At 56.1% G+C, this 18288-nt stretch overlaps 1 long non-coding RNA gene across 1 annotated transcript; it reads left to right on the top strand.

Moving 5' to 3' along the window:
- Positions 1-2397: 2397 nt before the first annotated feature.
- LOC116798000 lies at positions 2398-18130 on the top strand. The gene is made up of 3 exons (XR_004360798.1): positions 2398-2777; positions 11995-12136; positions 17363-18130. It is a non-coding gene; the product is annotated as an uncharacterized LOC116798000 (long non-coding RNA).
- The last annotated feature ends 158 nt before the right edge of the window (positions 18131-18288 follow it).

Here is an 18288-nt window from a genome sequence, read left to right as displayed (position 1 = left end):
GGACAAACTTTTTAGCAGGACCTGTTTGTGGTAGGACAAGGGTGATGGTCTTAAAGTAAAGAGAAATGACAGATTAGATACAGGAAAAAGTTTTCTACAATGAGGATGTGAGGCCCTGGCACTGGTTGCCAGAGAAGCTGTGGCTGCCCCTGGAATCCCTGGAAGTGTCCAAGGCCAGGTTGGATGAGGCTTGGAGCAACCTGAGCTAGTGGGAGGGGTTCCTGCTCATGCAAGAGGAGTAGATGACCTCTAAAAGTCCTTTCCAACCCAAAGTCTGCTATGATTCTGTGGTTCTGTGGTTCTGTTTGGCAGCTGAGACATGCACATACACACCGTCCTGTGTAAACATAGCTGCTCTTCTTCTTTAGGTCTTTGCTTGTTATTTTCTTCTTCCTTTACTAATTTATTTTAAAATAAACCCATCAGGCTTTGAGCTGCTTCTCATGTGGGAAAATTAATGGGCTCCCTGCACATGACTGAACCCTGTGGATTTTAGCAGTGGATGTAAATGTAGGGGCACAGCTACAAGGTGGAGGTTTCCTTGTACAGAAACAAAAAGTCAAGGCTGGAGATGGGGCAATGAACTTGGGCATCTTGCAGAGACCAGACAGCAAAAACTTCCAAAAGCAGCCAATCCCTTTGTTCCTCCTAACCCCCAACACCAAGTGGTGCTGCCATCCTGCCTGGGGGGCTGCTCAGCCCTCCTCTGCCAAACTGGCTCATTCAGGGCTCTGGGCAGATGTGGAGGTCGCCAGAGCTGACAAGAGGTCTTTGGCTGCCTCCTGATGATCTGTGGGTTAGGGACGGGTGTTGATGCTCTGCTCGTGCTTTATTGCTCTGCTCTAAGGTCAGTTCGATATCTCTCATGTGCTGGCTGGGCCACTGCCAAAAAGTAATGTAGCAGACAAGGACAATGCTGAGCTGAGGAGAAGTGGATGAGCTCAGTGCTCTCAAGTGCTAATTATCAGGCGTTGATTGGCCTCGCTAACAACTTCCCAGGCCTGGAGCCACAGCTTCCCACTGGCTTTTTACCATGAGGTGATGGGGAAATGAATGGAATTACCAGGGCCCAAGTCCTCAGAGGGACGTAAGTGCACAAGATGACTTCCCTACTAAAATTTATCTTGTAATGTTGGGATGTGTGGCCCCTTCTACGTGCCTTATCCCTGGTTGTCCTACACCAAGAAGCATGAACTCAGCAGCTGCCTCAGCCTGTCCTGTAGCTGGGCTGGGCTGAACAGCAACCTGGGGGGCTAAAGAAGAATCCAACTCCAGGTGCCAGACACAGCAGCTTCCCCAGTTTGCTTGGGTTGCTTTGTGTTACTGGGATACACCAGGTAGAGATGCACTGGCCTAAGGAAGGGCAAGTCAGAACTTCTTTGGTACCTGCCCCATGCACTTGTAGGTGCTCATTGTGACACCAGCCCGACCTGCCTCCACCCAGCTGGGCCACCAGGACGCTGCCAGGCTGTTTGCCTTGCACTGCTCCTGAAGGAATGGGATTGACTTCCTCCATGGAAAGCAGCTGCTGAGTTCATGCTCTTGGTGTAGGACACAAAGTCATCACTGTCAGAGACATGATTTCCTTCCCCAGCCCAGCCCAGGGGTGTGTTTTGTTCTGGAGCAGCCTCTTGTCCTGTTCTCATTTTTACCACTTGGGTCCTTCAGAAGTTGGATCCATCCCTCCCCGGTGGGGCCCATTCCCTGCATCTTCAGTGCACCTTGGCAATAGACTCACAGAATTATTATTTAGGTTGGAAAGTCAAGGTCATCGAGTCCCCCCTGTGCCCGATGCCCACCTTGTCCCCCAGCCCAGAGCACTCAGTGCAATGGCCATGCCTTCCTTGGACACCTCCAGGGGTGGGGACTCCAAACCTCCTGGGCAGCCCCTTCCCATGTCTGACCACCCTTTCCATGAGGAAAATTTTTTCCTAATATCCACTCTAAATGTCACCTGGTGCAGCTTGAGGCCGTCCCCTCCTCCTGTCCCTTGTTCCCTGGAGCAGAGGCCGACCTCCCCCGGCTCCCCCCTCCTGTCAGGGGGTTGCAGAGCCAGAAGGTCCCCCCTGAGCCTCCTTTTCCTCCAGGCTGAGCCCCCCCAGCTCCCTCAGCTGCTCCTGCTGCTCCAGCCCCTTCCCCAGCTCCCTTCCCTTCCCTGGACACGCTCCAGCCCCTCAGTGTCTCTCTTGCTCTGAGTGCCCCAGAACTGCCCCCAAGGCTGGAGGTACCCAGCAGTGCCAGCACAGGGACAGTCACTGCCCTGGGCCTGTGGCCACACCATTGGCCTTCTGCCCACATGGGCACACTCTGGCTCATGTTCAGCTGCTGTTGACCAAGACTCTGATGAATCTGAGAGCCCAAAGAGCTCTTTAAAAGATCGAGAGGTTTCTTTAAGTCAGAACCTACTCCTACTGCGCAGCAAAGCCTGAGCTCCATCCCAGGCAGTCCAGAACAGGAACACTCCTACAAAACTGGATTTGCACCATCAAGACTTTGACCTGAGAGAATTGACTCCACTAGACAGTCCTTAAGAGGAGAACAGGAGTACTCCCAGGCCAGTCTCCAGGCAGAAAAACCATTTGTGGACCCAGCACCGAAATTTAGCTGAGTCGGCATTTTGGGAACGACTGCAAAATCTTTCAGGTGAACAAGGAGGAAAACACCCTGATGGAAAACACCCTAAACACCAGTCACAGGATTTGTTGTGACCAAGGTCTGTGGCCCCGTGCTCAGACAAGGACCTTCCAACAACCCAGAGGCAGGAACCGCCCTGCAAGGTGAGGAGAGACCCCCATCACAGACCACGGGGTTCCCAGCTGGGGAACGAGCCACCCAGCTGAGACATCCGTCCCAGGCAGCCCCATTGTGACCCATCCTCCAGGTCACCTGCCCCGGTCCCTCTGCTCGTGTGGCTGCTCTGCCCAGAGCACGGGGGATACAGGAGGGACAGGGTGGTGATCCCGGGAGGGGCAGGATGGGATCCCGGGAGGGGCAGGATGGGATCTCGGGAGGGGCAGGATGGGATCCCGGGAGGGGCAGGATGGGATCCGGGAGGGGCAGGATGGGATCCCGGGAGGGGCAGGATGGGATCCCGGGAGGGGCAGGATGGGAGCCCGGGAGGGGCAGGATGGGCTCACCTAGCAGGGGGAGCAGCAGTGACTCTGGGAGGGGAGCCTGGGACCACTAGAGGGAAGCACGAAGCCACTCACCACATTGGCTCCAGAGGATTGGATGGAGAGCCAGGGAGTGGCAACAACAGGGAAGGAGCTGCGGGAATGGGGGACGGACGAGTCACCTCCCGCTCACACTCTCGTGTGTCCTGAGCGGGTCCAGCCGAGCGGGCAGAAATGCAGATGCAACCAGTTATATCCAAACAGTCCGGTCCTTCTTGGTTCCTCAGAGGACACAGAGGGGGTCTCACCATGCCCAGAAACAGCCTGGAGGCTCCCTGGGAGCAACGCCGCCGGGCTCTGCATTAGCACGTAATTAAACATGTGATAAAAGGGGGGAGGGGGAACCTCACAGGGGCATTCCAGCTGAGGCCTTCCTGGGATTCCAGGAGGGTGAGCTGTGAGGCTCAGCTGAGCAGAATGGTTGGTATCCAAGGATGGAGAAGCAGCCAAGAACCAGTTCCAGGTCCCATCCCAGAGCTTTGCCCAGGCTGGGGCCAAAGGTCCTGTGCAAGACAAGTCAGCTCTGGGGGGGTGCAGGAAAGGGAAGTCACACATGACAGTGCAAGGGACAGCTGCTCTCATACACTGAGGCTCCAGGCAGGTTTTGGTGCATATTTGGAAGCACAGCACAACAACCAGCCAAGGCTGCACTCCCTCCCCCAGGGCTGGGAGTGTCCTCCAGGCTGGGGGTGCTGAACCAAGGAGGTTCTTCCCCTACTTTCGTTTTTGGTCCAGCACAGTTCTCAGTGCCCACTCAGGCCCCCCTCAGCTGCACTGGCTCCCTGCCAGGTTGGAGGTTTCCCCTAGCAAGGAGCTTGGACTGGCAGCTTTTCCAGTCTGGTTCCATATTTCAGGAAGGAAAGTCCCTCTCCTCCGAGCCCCTGAAGGTGCTGTTGCAGTTTCCCCTTAGCAACTCAGGGACCTCTGAACATGTTCCTTCCCAAAGCACCCAGTGCCACACCACCCCCTTCTCCCCATCCCTCACATCCAGCTTATGACAAGGGGAAGAAGATTTGATGACTGGGGAACCAAAGCACAGCCCTGAGATACACAGATCCCAAAATACCCCTGATCTGCACCCCTAGTGCTGGTGATTTCCAGAAGGGAGTCACCTCACCCCACCATACCTGGCTTAGGGAGGGATAAATGACTGCTGGGGGTGCCACAGGGCACTGGGGTGAGGGACACAAGACTCCCCAGTCCCCCAAAGCCATTTTGGCATCAGGGCAGTGGAAAAAAAGATAGGCTGTCGGACAACACATACAAATGCTGGTGGAGTGAGTCCTTCATCTGGAGCAGAGAGGTTGGGGATGGGGATGGGGTCAGGTCTTCCTGGGTGTTTGTGTGGCCAGTACTTGAAGATGTTTTGTACCTTTTCTGGAAAAGAGCTGAAACTGGAAGTTTTTTCTCACTGGTTTGTTCTTCTTAGAGAAGGCACTTTCACCATCTTCTCCACACCAGAGGAGACCAGGGCATGAGGTTTCTGCTCTGGGAGGGCTGTCCTGGACACCCTCTGGGGCAGTGTCTTGCTGTGTGTGGCAGGGGCAGATGTGGGGGAATGGGAAAGCCTGAGGGGAGTTGAGATGCCAGGGAGGTGCCCAGGGCTGGGCTGGGGGACAGCCCCCCTGTGTCTGCACAGCCACTGGGGACAGGGAGGGTCAACTGTGCTGGCAGAGGGGACAGGACACTGGAGCCAGGGAGGATGCTCAGCTGCACTGGCTGTGTCCAGGGACCCCACTCACGGACAGCAGCACAAGGTGGGGAGTTATTTGGCTCCAGGAGAGCTGCTCTCCAGTTGGTTTTCACCATAAAGCTTGGAAACAAGAAGATTTTGCCCAAGGTCTGCAGCTGACAAAACCTTGGTGCAGAAATGGCCCTTCCACAACCAAATGACTGAAAGACCTGAACGTGCAGGGCCCCAACCTGAGCAAGCCCCAGCCCTTTGCTGGAAATGCAGGAACACACACTTTGATTGCTTCTGTCTCTGCTCCCAGCCATCCCAGGAGCCACATTATCCTCTGAAGAGTCTCTGGTCTTTCTGGAGGTCCAGATTAACATCCTAGCAATGGCATAGACAGGAATCAGAGCCAGGAATTGAACACCTGAAGAACAGTTCTGGACTGGAGCAGAGACAGGCAGAGTGTGGGTCAGGTCAGGAACGAAGCACTACTCCATGGCAATCCCTTCCTGGAGCTTTGAGAATCCCATAAGTGATACCTTTGCTGGGAATGCCCTTATAAAGGTGCCTGGAGAAAGCAATTCCTCTTCCCTCATTGCAAAAGTGTGTGGCAAAGGGTGTGAGACTCCTGTGCCCTGACCCCAGGAGCTCAGGGAAGGGTAGGTGGCTGCAGGGCAGAGTCACAGCAGTGCCTTTCCTTGGGCACACAGTGCCTGCTGCAGCTCTCCATGTGTTCACTCTTCCCTTGCTTCCAGTCTTTATATATCTCATTTATTTCTGGAAAACCCTTCCAGGAGGATATTTCAGATCCTGTTTGAACCAGAGCCCATGGACTGTTCTCTCTCTATTGCTGGCTGGAAAAATGGGGTCTGGGCCCACGTGCCTGCATCTGCTCCTGGAATGCCTGAGGCCCTGCGTGTTCACACACTCACTGCAGCCTCAGCTGAGCCACACTAAATCACAGAGCTGACAACAGGCTCCATCTGCAAGGCACAGGGACATCTTTATGCACTGAGCCAGAGCACAGGAGCTCCTCACACTGAGCAAGGCAGAGAAGCCTGTGGGAAGGGGTCAGGGATCATGGAATGATAGGCACAGAGAATGTGCTGAGTTGGGAAGGACCCACAAGGATCATCCAGTCCAGCCCCTGGCCCTGCACAGACACCCCAGCAATCCCACCCTGGCCCTCAGCATTGTCCAAACCTTCCTGCAGCTCTGGCAGCCTTGGGGCTGTGCCCACTGCCCTGGGGAGCCTGGGCAGTGCCCAACCAGCCTCTGGGGGAACCTTTGCCTGAGATCCAACCTGAGCCTGCCCTGACACAGCTCCAGCCATTCCCTGGCTGCTGTCCCTGCTCCCCAGAGCAGAGATCGGAGCTGCCCCTGGGAGGAGCTGCAGCCCCCACTGAGCTCTGCCCTCAGTCTGCTCTGCTCCAGCTGCACACACCAAGTGCCCTCAGCTGCTCCTCATGGCCCCTCCAGACCCTTCACCATCCTCCTGTCCCTCCCTTGGACGCCGCCGTAACACCTTTAGATCTTCCCTCCATTGTGTCCCCCCAAACTGCCCCAATGTTGAGGTGAGGCCGCCCCAGGGCAGAGCAGAGCAGGACAATCCCCTCCTTGATGCCCCCAGGACAGGGTTGGCCCTCCTGGCTGCCAGGGCACTGCTGACTCAGGGACAACTGGCACCACCAGGACCCCCCAGATCCCTTCCCATGGTGCTCCCCTCCCTCCTTTCATTCCCCAGGTTTCCCATCCAGGGTTGCCCCATCCCAGGTGTAGAATCTGGCACTTGTCTGACTGAGACAAGTCAGACTTGAGCCTGAAGACCTGGGATTGCTCCTCGTGGATGTCTTTACTGGCCCTGGGGGCTGTGCTGGTGCTCCCTGGCTCTCCTGGATTTGCTCTCAGTGTGGACAATCCCGGCTGCCCCTCCGTGCTCAGGAGGTGCCACCACATCTGGCTGTGATGGGGGACAGACAGCTCTGCCCAGGGCTCCTCTCAGTCTGCAACCCACACTCATCTCCACTGGAAAACAGGCAGGTTTTACTACTCTTTGTCCAAGAAAATGCTGTTCTCATGGATCTGCAAGTGAAGGCCACACCAGCATCGATCCCAGCTGCTCACCCAAGTAACCACCACAGGAATTCTGGAGTAAACTGCCATAAACTCTGCTGCCCAACTTCCTGCCTTTAGCTGAGGCTTTTCACTGAGCAGGAGCCTCTGTGTTCATCCCTCAGCAGAGCTGCTTTCCTGGTGTGATCCTGCTCAGAGGGTCCTTCACAGACTCATGGAATCATAAAATGGGTTGGGTTATGAGGGACCTTAAAGCTCATCCAGTGCCACCCCCTGCCATGGACAGGACCTCCCACCAGCCCAGGCTGCTCCAAGCCCCTCCAACCTGGCCTTGGACACTTCCAGGGATGGGGCAGCCACAGCTTCTCTGGACAACCTGTGCCAGGGCCTCCCCACCCTCACAGGGAGGAATTTTTCCCCAGTATCCCATCTAACCCTGCAGGAAGCCATTCCCCCTTGTCCTGTCCCTCCAGTTCCTGACTGCAGTTCCTCTGGGGACACGGGATGGACAGCACTGTGCTGGCTTCTTGCAGAAGTGCCTCTGTGGGAGCAGGACACCCCCCAAGCACGAATGCTGTGGTGTTCACTCCCCTCACTGCCCCTGGTGCAGAGAAGGGGCTGTTCTGGCCCAGGGCAGCAGCTCTGCCCCCTCCCCTCTGAGCACATCACACACTGACCCTTCCACCCCCACTGCACAGACACGCTCAGCCCGCGAGAATCTAAACCAGCACAAATCCAACACAGCGAGGCTTTTCAAACCAAAGAAGGTCAAAGGGGTTGTTGCTTCTAATTGGACATGCCCTGATATCAGGGAGATGGAGATGAGATGAAGGCTTTGCGTCAGGCTGTGTCCCCTCCCTGAGCTGCAGGGGAGCAGGGCTAGTTGAGTGTGTCATCCAGGCTGCAGTGCAGGGAAACAAGTCTCTCAGAGCCCTAAAACCTTCCCAAAGGAAAACAGGATTAGCAGGAAAATCCCAGCAGACACAGCACCAGGTGTGTTTTTTTCCCACCTTAACCTGGCCTATCACTCCTGAGGAAACTGGGACTTTTAAAGGATGAAGTGGGAGGAAGAATAAGAGAGAGTTCCTCAGTTGTCAGCTCTGCCTCTGGCTCTTGATACCACCCTGGGCATATATCCTGTCAGCTCTGTGCACAGTGGGGTGGAGATGAGCCTGTAAACCCTCCTTGCCTCCCAAAATAGAGAATCAATTCCTGAGCATCAGGAGAGCTTTGAAAGTGCAGCAGGAGGCTGGGAGAGAGGGAGATGCTGCAACTCCTGGGCTCTGAAATTCAAAGTGATGTTCCTTTTCATTTCTTCCACAGCCTGCCAGGCTCTGACAGGCAGGAGCATCAGGGAAGAGCCTCAGCTGCACGGCCCAGCACCTCTGTGTCTGCAGCTGGGATCCCTCCCCAGCCAGGAACTGGAGTTCGACCTGGAGGAGCTGGAAATAGTGGGACCAGCTGGGCAGGGGCTGCCAGGGCAGCAGGAGGGTGCAGTCTGAGCATCCCCACCTATGTAGAGCCATCACAGGGTGCTCCCAATGTCCCCTAGAGATCTCAAGCTGCTGGTGGGGCTGCCTGTCCACCCTGGTGGGTGGGGTGAAAAACAGGACCCGAGGGTCCCACAGCTTCCCCCAGGACATCCATTGTCCACCCTGGTGAGTGAGGTGAAAAACAAGGCTGGAGCTTCCCCAGAATATCCTTCACTCTCCAGCCTTCCCTTCTGCACCCCCCAGGTCTTGTGGGAACCCCTCAGCAGTGGTTACAGGTTTCCTGCATTCCCACGTGCTCCCCATGCCTGGCTCGGGGCTCTCTCCATCTCCAGCAGGACTGGATGGCTCTATACCAATTAAACTCTTAATGAAGCTGATCACAGCACTGGATGGGTTTGCCTCACACTTCCAGGACCAAGGCTGTACCTCCCCTTCCAAGCCTCTGCAAGAGCAGGAAGGATTCTGACCCTGGAGCCAGCCCAGGGTTACTCCTTCAGCCCCAGGAGCAGCTGCTGGAGATGCTTCCCGAGCAATCTCTGCCTCAGTGTCCAGGCTGGTCCTGCTCAGGGGGGCTCAGGGAGGCTCCAAGGGACGCCCTGCTGGTCTCTGAGCGTGGGAAGGCTCAGGCAGCAGAAGGAGCTGGGCTGGCCCATGGCAGGGCACTGCGGTGCCAACCCCATGTGATGGCTCAGCAATGATTCATAGCTCAGGAGCACCTCGGGCCTCCTGCAGCTCTCCCTCCCTCCCCTCTCCTCACCCTGACACAACACCTCAGCCAGCTTTCCCCCAGTAGGGATGACTTGGGAAGGTGTCTCAGGGAGGCCCCGGGGCCCAGAGCCCAGCCAGGCTGGGCAGGGGCTGTGCCAGAGCCCGGGCTCAGTGGGGCTAAGCGCAGGGCACAGCTCTGGGCCCCTCTGCTCCTGGCAGGAAGGCAGCAGAGCTGGGAAAAGGTTGGGCACTGCTCTGGGGACACCTGCCCTGCTCTGAGACCACAAGGAGCTGGGGGCTGAGGCCAGGGAAGGATCTGACCCAGCCTGGCAGGATAGGCTCCCTGGAGAGGGCAGCTCTCACAAATCCTTGGCTGCAGCGAGGAGCTGGCAGATGAACTGTGCCAGGAACACTCCTGCAGGTGCTGTCCTGGCAGCAGGGCAGGGATGCAGGATGATGGATCCAGATGCACCTGAGCCCTTCTGCCTCCTTGCTCTGTTACCTGCTCCACCCAGTCTGGGACATGGGAAGAGGGAGTTTGGATTTCTCCTGCCCTGTGTCACACACTGGCTGCAGAGCCAAGGCTTGGAGCTGATCAAGGGATGTGAGGATGGGAGTCTGGTATGCCAAGGTGATCAGTGCCCTTCTGGAGTCAGCACTAGGCACTTGCCCTCTGGCTCCATGGAAATCATTTTCCATGTGTGAAAGGGAATAACAAGGAGCCAGCAGAGGCTGCCAGGCTGTGAGATTAACTCATGTGAGGAGAATCCTCCCAGCCAGGAGCCAGCCACAGGCAAGGTGGGGTTCTCCCAGCCACGCCAGCCCTGTTTAGGAGGCAGATGTCAGTCTGTGGGCACACATCCCCAGGCCCCATCCCTTGACACAGCTCTCTGATTGCAAGGTTCACAGCAGCCTTGCCAGTTTGAGATGAGATGAAGGAGGAAGGTTTATTTTGACTGTGGTGAAGAGGGTGAGGATGGAGAGCACTGTGATGTGAGGAGAAACCTGTCATCAGGAGATAAGCTTGGGCATCCCCCCAGCTGGTTGTGCTCTGCCCCTGCTCAGGGTGCTGTGGTTCTCACAACTGAAACTCCTGCCAGTGGGGCTGTTCCCCTTCCCCTCTCCCATAACTGTTTTCCCCTTTCCCTCTCCCATGGCTGTCTGGTTGTGGTCCCACTCGCACAGGGGTCCTGGTGCCACCCCCGGGACACTCATCCTCCTGGAGAGGGGCTGGGGATGTGGGAAGCAGGATTTCCACCAGACTGGGATGGAGAGAGGGGGGTGATGGTGCTCCCCAGTGCCAGAAGGGAGCTGGAGAGCAGAGGGGTCCCAGGGCTGCCTGTTCTCTGCCTGTTTTCTGCCTGGTCCCTGCCTGTTCCCTGCCTGTGCCCACTCAGACACCCCTGCCCAGGTCACTGTCAGCCGGGGGGAGCAGGTCCTGCTGCAGAGCTGCCAGTGCTGCGGGGAGGCCCCGACCTGGGCTGGCTGCTCGTTTGGAACAGGCTCCTGTTCCCGCAGTGGTCTCCTCTACGAGCACTCAGCTGCCTTGTCATCAGCCAATTCGATCCATCAGCTTCTTGACAGGCTGGGAGAATAAAAATAACCACCCATTTCTAAGTGCCTATTATGGCACTTTGAAAAATGCCTCCGCAGGCGAGCCTGAATTATTCCCAAAGTACTCATTTTTTAAAAACGTTATTTTAATGTAATAAATTATTTGTACTGAAGAGTAAAAGATTATCCATGTACCCTGATAGCTCTCCTGCACAGCCAGGGTGCAGGCCTGGCCTCCCTCGGGGAGGGAGCTCCGGGGCTGTGGGAGGACAGGAGCCCCTGGGAGCTGCCACTGGTGCTCCCTGTGCTGGGGGAAACACCAGTGGAGACCTGCAGAGCTGCCACTGCTGCTGAAAACAGCCCACGCAGCCCAGGGCCCCGGAGCTGGCCCAGCAAAGGGCAGCATCCTCTGGGGGAGGAAGGGCAGCCCCAGCTCCACAGGGGAGGAACTGCCCTGGCCCAGCCAGCTCGTGGCTCCCAGCAGAGGAAGGGTGGCACTGCCAGGGTGGGGAGCTCCCAAATGCCCCCAAAGCACCACCCTGGTGCAGGGCAGGGGCTCAGGGGGCTTCTCAACAGCTCTGCCCATGTCATGGGAATGTCGGGTCACGGGGATGCCTGGACATCTCCCCCCAGCTCCCCCTGCCTGGCTGGGCCTGAGGGAGCTGGGATGGGTGAAGGGAATAAAGAAACCCCTGCCCTGGGCTGGCTCTGGGTGCAGGGATGGATGAGGTGGCAGGGATGGATGAGCTGGGAGCCCTGCCCAGGGCACTGCCCAGCCCAGGCACTGCCAGGAGCAGGGCTGGGAGCAGGGAAGGGGGGCTCCTCCAGAGGCTCAGGCTGCTGACAGGCTGAGGGAACTGGGAATCCTTCATCTCCCAGCAACCAGTCCCGTGGGAGCCCCTTCTGCTCCCGGGGGTGTCCTGATCTCCCAGAACCGGCAGTGCCCTCACCCACATCCTGCAGCTGTCCCTGCACAGCCCCATCCTGCTGCTGAGGACACCACAATGACCTCCTTCCTGAGCAGAAGTGCTCAAAAAAACCCTGAGGTTTTTCCAGCAGAGTATTTTGAGTCTTTTTTTTTTCCCCTGTAGTATCCCATGATATGTTTAATATTTTTTTCTTTTTTTTTTCTTTTCTTAAAACTGCATGGGTTTGAGCTAAACCCCAAAATACTTGTTCTTCACAGCCTTGTCTTGGTGATAAAAAAAAAAAAAAAGAAAAGAAAGATGAAACCTTCTTTTGGAGGAATGTTTTGGGTGAATCCAAAATAGGATGTGGGTTTGTTGTGTTTTGTTTTGGTTTTGGTTTTTTTTAGTTAAACAGCAATTTGTAAAATATGGATTGGAAGAAGGCTCAGGTCATGTTTCAAACAAGTCTCCTGGGGGAAACCAGACACTCAGCGTTGGCTCCTGGGCTTCTGGAGAGGATGGGAGAGTGAGAAACCGTCATTGCTGGAGGTGAGGACACAGCAGTGGGGGAGGACGGGATTGCAGCCTCAGCCACAGCCAGGGAAATGCTGGGAAGGAGAACCTGGGAGAGGATCCAGGTGCCCACTTCTGCCTCCAAGAGGGACCAGAACAGGGTGAGAACTGTCCTTTGTCACTGCTCTGGGTCACCCCAGCTCTGTTCCCACAGCTCTCTCCTGAGCTTGTGCCTGAAGCTGGGAGGGCTCTGGATTGTGAGCACTCTGGAGCTGGGCAGGCTCTGGAGCTGGGAGGGCTTTGGAGCTCTGAGGGCTCTGGGAGGGCTCTGGAGCTGAGCAGGCTCTGTATTGTGAGGACTCTGGAGCTGGGCAGGCTCTGGAGCTGCTCTCTCACATCCCTCCCACCGCAGGGGCTGGAGCCCATCCCGGGGTCTCCTCCTCGCCAGACCTGCCCCCCCTCGTGCCTTGATGATGGGGCAGCCATTCCAATCATTTAACGAGCTCTCGCTGCTGTGAGGCCCCAGTAACTATGGCAACTTCATTCCGAGGTGGCTGCGTGGTGGCTGCCAGGATTTGTGGCTGGGGGAGCTGATTGGAGGAGCAGGGAAGGTGGGAGAATTCCTTGGGGAATTTGGGCTCGTTTGCACGAGGGTTTCGTTTCCAGTGCTGACAGGCGGCACTCGGGGGGGGGGGGGGGTGGCAGAGGGCCAAGGTAGACATGTCCCCTCTGGCCCAGGGACCACTGGCCACAGTGCCAGCACTGGGGTGTCTGTGCTGTCAGCAGTGGTGGTGGCACTGTCCCCTCCATCCCTGTCCCAGCCATCACCTTGCAGGTGTTGGTGAATTAGTCCTGGATCCCAACAAAGAGCTCGGCCCTTCTCACACCCAGGGAAAACAAGTTGTCACTCCAGGCTGGCAGTGGAGCTTTGCTGGCCTGGGAGCAGGATCCACAGTCCCACCTGAGGCAGCACAGCCAGACCCTGCCCGGTGCTGCTCCCCCTGTGCCACCCCAGCCACACTGCTCATCCCACGGCCGGGGCACTCCCCAGGCACCCACAGCAACTCCAGGGGCTGGGTCTGCCTTGGATCAGCAGCAGGGAGAGCTGGAGCAGGAGCCTTTCCCTGGGAAATCCCTGGGAATCCCTGCCATCCAACCCTGGCCTGGATCACACAGGCTGCTGGATTCAAGGAGGAAATAATTCTTGTGTTTCAGTGCCACTGGCAGCTCTAAAACCTCTGAGCAGCCGCTGCAGACTCTGCAGTCACATCAGTTATACAGGTCAAATGACCAGGGCGTGGGCATAGGTGGCATCACTGCCCAGCAGGTCAGATGGTGGGTCTCCCCATGTGGTTTTGCCTGAATCCAGCTGGAATCCTCCCCAGCACAGCTCTGGGGAGGCTCCTTCCCCTCGGGAAGCACCTGGGGGGCTTGTTGTGAAGGAGGAGGGTGTTGGATGCCCCGTGTGCCTGGGAGAGGGCACTGTGTCCCTCAGTGCCCAGTCTGCTGAGCACTCCTGGTCTGCTGAGGTGCCAGTGCTTCCCAGGAAACCCTGACACTCACACAGGTGGCTTTAAATTCCCTTTGGGCAGCGTGTGTCTGCTCTGTGCCACTCCATGGGGTGAGGAGATGCCATGGAAATCCCAGAATCCCAGAACATGCTGAGCTGGAAGGAACCCACGAGGACCATCGAGTCCAACCCTCAGCCCTGCACAGGCCCAACCCCAAAGTCACCCCACAGATCCTCCCAGCCCAAAGCTGCCCAGCCCATCCCTGCCAGTGCCAGTGCCCAGAGCTGACCCAGAGCTTCACTTTGATCACAGCCCAATCCCCCTCAGGCTCTGCAGTGGAAAAGGAGACCTTTGATCCCAAGGCTGGAGCCCCTCTGCTCTGGAGCCAGGCTGGGAGAGCTGGGGGGGTTTACCTGGAGAAGAGAAGGCTCCAGGAAGAGCTGAGAGCCCCTTGCAGGGCCTGAAGGGGCTCCAGGAGAGCTGGAGAGGGACTGGGGACAAGGGATGGAGGGACAGACCCACAGGGAATGGCTTCCCACTGCCAGAGGGCAGGGATAGATAGGATTTGGGAAAAGTTCTATCCCTGTGAGGGTGGGGAGGCCCTGGCTCAGGTTGCCCAGAGAAGCTGTGGCTGCCCCTGGATCCCTGGAAGTGTCCAAGGCCAGGTTGGAGCAGCCTGGACTACTGGGAGGTGTCCCTGCCCATGGCAGGGGGGGGAACAAGATGGGCTTTAAGGTCCTTTCCAACCCAAACCACTCTGGGATTCTGTGGTTCTCTGACACCAGAGTTTTACAGACTCTGCTTTCTCTGCCCCATTACACCCCCCCAAGAACTGGGGTGCTGAAGTTATTCCAGACTCACGTGTCTGGATCCTCACATGTGTATCTTGGATCAGTGTCGGGTCCCAGCTGAATTCCTCAAGATTCACTGAGGTGCAAGGGTTTTTTAAAGCCCCTCCTGGATTGCCTCAGCAATAAATTTATAGGCCCAGGAGCTGCAGCCTGGTTCTAGGGGAAATGGCAAGGAACAGAGAGCACAGGCTGGGTGGGAAGGGGGGAATTTCAAGGGTCACAGGTTGCAGCAGAGAAACCCCCCTGTGGACACCACACATGGAAAGTCTGCTCAGCCTCACACTTGGAGAAATAAAGAAAAGAGAAATGTTCTCAACTTATCTCTGAATCGGAAAAATAAGTTTCTCACTCAGGCTGGTGCTGCTGATGACTTTGTCTCCTTGCCCAGTGTAATTAATCCATTTTGGATCCCAGGTACTGGGAATGCAGCACAGGAGAGACACACAGAGAACAAGTCATAGGAATTTTTGGATGAATTGTGGGTTTTTTCCACTGGAAAATGCTGATTTTTCAAAACTGACACTTACTTTAAGAGAAGGTCGGTTTTGATTAATGTATTGAGTCAGAAAAAAATTTGGAAGGAGTTCTGAATTTGTCAAAATGAAGTGTTTTGACATTCTGAAAGGAGAAGAAAACAATCTATTTTCCAGTTCAGATGACCTCTTGTTTTGAAATTTAAGGCAATTATAATTAAACATTTCAAAAAGATGAATACTTTGAAATCAGGCTTGGAAGGGACACTTAGCTCATGGATGTCCGTAAGATCTTAATTTTTCAGGACAAGCTGTGGTGGAATCCTTTGTGCAATCCAAGCCATCAGCAACTGTCCTCCCCTCAACCCCGGGGTGTCACAGGAGAACAAAGATTGTCCTGTGAGCCAATGGTGCCAAAGCTTTTCCTCTTCCCAGGTTCCTTCAGATGAACCAGAGGAGTTGAATGGGGACAACTGCAGCTCACAGGGGTGGGACAGAAGCTCTGATGGCACATGTGGGACACAGAGCTCCCCAAAAATGACTTTTCAGATGATCCTGTTGGCTGCTGCCCCCCCAAGCAGCCCCTGCTGTGCAGGAGGAAGGAGAACCCTCCCCATCCCACACGGGGTGAACCAAGAGCCAACTGTGGGTGATGGTCTATGGGTCTGGAAAAACCTGAAGTCCCAACACATGAGATCATAAAAGAGTTGTCTGAAGCTCAAAATCCCAAAACAGTATCACAGAATCCGAAACTGGTTTGGGTTGGGAGGGACCTTAAAGCTCATCTGCTTCCACCCCCTGCCATGGGCAAGGACACCTTCCACCAGCCCAGGTTGCTCCAAGTCCTGTCCAACCTGGCCTTGGACACTTCCAGGGATGGGGCAGCCACAACCCCCACCAATAGTGGGCCCCAAGGTCCCACTGGCACCTGTTGGGGGTGAGATTCTCCCTGTGCTGCTGCTCCTCAGTTCTCACCTCTGATGGGCACAGTGGGACAATCCCAGCCCCACTCACCTCCTGTCCCAGGGCAGGGGGAAGGGTTTGAACCTGCAAAGGCTTGGGAAGGTGTCTGGACCTGAGCACTTCACCTGAGACCTTTAGCTGCTTTTTGGGGCTGCACAGTCCCAGGCTTCTCCCCTCAGTGCCCAGCTCCAGCTGATGGGCAGGAGCCAGCAGTTCTGAGGGCTGAGGCTCAAGAATGTGGGTTGGATCTGTGCATGGCCTGGCTGGATCTGTGCAGAGCCTGGATCTGTGCACAGCCTGGATCCGTGCACAGCCTGGATCTGGGCACGGCCTGGTTGGATCTGGGCACGGCCTGGTTGGATCTGGGCACAGCCTGGATCTAGGCACAGCCTGGATCTAGGCACAGCCTGGATCTGGGCACAGCCTGGTTGGATCTGTGCACAGCCTGGCTGGATCTGTGCTGGCAGAGGATGTCCCATACTCTCCTCCTGGCAGGGAGCAGCTGGGTGAGCAGCAGGTGGGGGGAGCTGCCAGCTTCCACACTCCCTCCCAGCCCTGGGAGAGCCTCTGGCCTCTGCAATCTCCAGCTACAAAGCTCCCTCCAAATTGCATTTGTGCTCCTTGGAAGTGATTACATTTTCCTGGAAGGATTTGACCCTCTGGCTGTGGCAGCAGCTCCTCCAAAGGGCTGCTGGAGGAGGCTCCGTGCAGTGACAACCAGCAGAGCTGGGAGAGACCTTCTCCCAGCCTTGGGAGCAGCTGTGGAGGCTCCTGGCTGGCAGGAGGGTCAGCTGGGCAGAGCAGGAGGTGTTCCACCCCAAGAGGATGCACACAGGGTAAGGAGGAGGAGTGGTGCAGATAATCTGCCTCTCCAGCCTGGGACAGAACCCAGACAGGGCAGAGAATGTGACTCCAAATCACATCAGGCGTTTATGCAGCACCAGGGCCTGGGAGCAGCCAAGGTTCAGGGCTCTGGGGGCTCTCCCACAGCCAGGGAGGCTTCCCTTACCTGGGAAGGGGGTGGGTGCCGAGCTGGGGGAGGGATCAGCACTTCACTGCTTGGCTGCAGTGCCCAGCTACAGGAATAACAGGCACCTCCTCAGTCCTGTCCCTCTCCAGCCCCACAGAATCCCAGGAATGTCACAGCAGTTCACTCAACAAGAACATCCTGTTAACTTTGCAGAGCCCGGGAGCAGGGGGGAAACTCAGCTCTTCTCTTTGTTCCATGGATGAGGGTCCCTGGGAAGCCCCAAGGCAGGAGTTCCCCAGCGTGCTGGTGGCAGGGGCACACCCAGCTGTGGGTGCACAGCTGGGCTCCAGACAGATGTTGCTGTTCTAGGTTTTAGCATTAGGGCTAATTAGCTCAGAATGTGAAGTTACCTTTTATCTCCAAAGCTTGTTGCTGTGCCCCTTCTATTATTCCCTGATTTCTGGGTATGAAATCTCCTCTGCATATATTTGTAGGAACATAATGAAGTCATGGATTGTCCAAGCTGCTGGCACCTGCCTGCGTTCCTTCTTCCTGCCCCTGTCCCATAGGAGATGGAGCCCAGCTCAGGCTCTGCATCCTTCAGGAAGTGTCTGAGGTGCCTGAGCACATGGAAGTGCCAAGAATGAAGAGGAAAGGAAAGAAAAATGTCTCTCCTTGTCTTCCAGATTGGCCAAACAAAAACTGGGGCATGGAAAGCCCCACAATATCACCATGAACGACACAACTTGTGGCCAACCACTCTGCCTGTGTGTCCTGGACACAGGAAAGGTGTGATAAACCAGAAAACTCAAACCATACAAAGTGCAGGAAGTTGAGTTTACCCATTCCCAGATGGGTGAGATGGAATCAGATCAGATTCAGCAAACCTTGTCTGTCTCAACATCCCCAGAGACCCAGAGCCCCCACAGGCAATAAAATGCTGCCTGGAACCAAGAACAACCAGAAATCATCAGTGTCTTTGGTGCATCTCAGCCACCACAGCACTGAAACAAGCAGGTTAACAGCAGCTACACCAACTTGTACAGCAATATGAGGGACCCTAGAGCAGAGTAAGGCTTTCAGTGACAGCCCAGCTCTGAAAGGAGGGGAGAAAACTCATTTTCAAATGCCCTGGCAAAAATCAATTTACAGGTTTTGAAGAGAAACAATCTCAGGTGGAGTCCTGGCCTCGGAGCTCCCAAAGAGCAGAGGGACAGAAGCCTGAATGATTGCACAGTCCCTGTGCTTTTCCAAGCCATCCTTTCCAGGGGGAAGGGTTTCAGTGTGAAAAAGAGTAGGTTTAGATGGGATATTGGGAGGGAATTGTTGGCTGTGAGGGTGGGGAGGCCCTGGCACAGGTTGCCCAGAGAAGCTGTGGCTGCCCCAGCCCTGGAAGTGTCCAAGGCCAGGTTGGACGGGG

The sequence above is a fragment of the Chiroxiphia lanceolata genome, chromosome 24 (assembly GCF_009829145.1).
Source record: "Chiroxiphia lanceolata isolate bChiLan1 chromosome 24, bChiLan1.pri, whole genome shotgun sequence".
In the NCBI taxonomy this organism is placed as follows: domain Eukaryota; kingdom Metazoa; phylum Chordata; class Aves; order Passeriformes; family Pipridae; genus Chiroxiphia; species Chiroxiphia lanceolata.
This window is presented reverse-complemented; position numbering and strand designations above follow the sequence as displayed.